This window comes from Chrysemys picta, unplaced genomic scaffold (assembly GCF_011386835.1).
Source record: "Chrysemys picta bellii isolate R12L10 unplaced genomic scaffold, ASM1138683v2 scaf6632, whole genome shotgun sequence".
Classification (NCBI taxonomy): Eukaryota; Metazoa; Chordata; order Testudines; family Emydidae; genus Chrysemys; species Chrysemys picta.
Genome location: NW_027059332.1, coordinates 1 through 2,000, shown reverse-complemented (window position 1 = coordinate 2,000; position 2,000 = coordinate 1). Strand labels below are relative to the sequence as shown.

The 2,000-nt window shown below is 52.6% G+C and overlaps 1 non-coding gene across 1 annotated transcript; it reads right to left on the bottom strand.

Moving 5' to 3' along the window:
* Nucleotides 1–541: 541 nt before the first annotated feature.
* On the bottom strand, nucleotides 542–729 carry LOC112061606 (U2 spliceosomal RNA). The gene has a single exon (XR_002890320.2). It is a non-coding gene; the product is annotated as a U2 spliceosomal RNA (small nuclear RNA).
* Between the last annotated feature and the right edge of the window lie 1,271 nt (nucleotides 730–2,000).

The following is a 2,000-nucleotide window of genomic DNA, read 5'->3' as shown; positions in this document are numbered from 1 at the left end:
CCAGGGGGTTTCTCAAGGGGAAAGGGATGGAAAAACTCTCTACTGTGGGGGGACAGAGGAGGGAAAGAACCATACACACCACGCAATTTCGGAAGGGATGCTAATGAGCAGTGGTGGATTAGCTCCACCCACCTGGCGCTCTCACCGGGGAGTGGGGGAAGCCCCTGCACCCTGACCCCACTCCCTGATAGGAGCACCAGGAGTGCAGAGGGGCTGCAGATGGAAGAGGTGGGGAGGGACCCCCACTTGCTCTCACCCAGGGCCACACAAACCCCTAATCTGCCTCTGCTAATGAGAGCAGGCGAAGAACCTACATAGACTAATGTGTAAGCAGCTGCTTAACTGACCTACAAACACAAATAAAGCAAAACCGGCAAGAGCAGTCTCCTCACTCAAGAAACATAATTACGAATACAATACAAACAACTAATCAAAGAGCTATAAATGAGCCATAAATCTATGCACATTGCAAACAAAACAGCACTATTCATAGCACAAAGTGTTTGTTCTGTTTTTTTTTAACCAGTTTATTCTCCACAAGGGGAGGTGCACCGTTCCTAGAAGCGCTGCAATACCGGGGTGATGCGTGGAGTAGACGGAGCAAGCTCCTATTCCATCTCCCTGCTCCAAAAATCCATTTAATGCGGAGTTCTTAGAGAACGTGTCAGATAATAAACTGATCAGAGCATTTATTAAAGCTAATGTTAAAATTACATTATACACAGCTTAAGGGAAGAGTGTCGGTATATCTGGGATTGCTGCTCCAGAGGGCTCTGCCAGCCCCAGAACCGGCTGCGAGCCGTCGAAGGGCAGTGGAGAGCTGAGGAGCATCTGCAGCCCTGCGGCCCCAGTCACCAGCAGCAGGAGCAGACAGGGAGCGCCAAGGCCGCCGGTACCATGGCACCAGCCAGAACAGCAGCCCCCGGCACTGCCCGGCTCCGCCTCTGACCTGCCCAAGGGGCGGGGCCGCAGGGGGGGGAAAGGAGGAGGCGGGGCTGACACTTGCTGGAGGAGGAGCAGTGGGCAGGGTCACAGGCAGGGGCGGGGCCCAGGACCCTGCGCTCTGCAATAAAAATTTTAAAATTCTGTGCACAATATTTTCAAATTCTGCAAAATTCTGCATATTTTATTTTTCAAAATAACACAATATAATCACTCCAGTTTCAATTATTTTTGGTCATTTATTTCAAAATATCAGTCAGCAAGTGTCCGTAACAATACAGACAACAAAAACGATTCAGGAAATGTTTTTTGACAAATAGATTTCTTACTAGGCATATTAATACAGAACTCTGAGTAGTAATTCATTTAAACTACAATACAGAACCGTATTTCCCACACCCCTCAGAAGCAGTGCAAAGGCTGGGGGGAGTTGGGGTAATGGAGGAGCTGAGGGAGAGGGAAGTAATTCCTGGGAAGGAGCCTGGGTGTGAACTTGGAGGATTGTTGGGTCTGGGTGGGAAAAGTATGGAACAAGTTTTTTGGGGGGGAGCAGGGAGGGATTGTTAGTGAACTTCCCCCATGCAGACCCCGATTGACCCCCTGGCCTCTCCCATTCAGTCAGGCACATCTGCCTCCGTCCCCACATGGCCCTCCATACCCACTCTGACACCCCCACTTTCCCCATCCCCATGTGGCCCTGCATCTCCCTCCCCCCTGTGGCCCTAGGCTGCCACTCCCATTCAGCCCCTGCCCCAGTCTGTTCTCCCCCATTAGCCCCTATGAGCCCCTGTCTGACCCCCCAGCACCCCACGCTGTCTGTCTCCCCATAGTCCCTGCCCCAGTCTGTTCTCCCCCATTAGCCCCTATGAGCCCCTGGCTGACCCCCCAGCACCCCACGCTGTCTGTCTCCCCATAGCCCCTGTCTGACCCCTCCAGCACCCCACGCTGTCTGTCTCCCCATAGCCCCGTCTCCTGACCTGACCTGACCTGACAGGTGCTGTGAAGAAGGCAGCTCTCTCTCTTCTCTAGCTCTCCTGGAGCTAATGCTCTGTTCTATC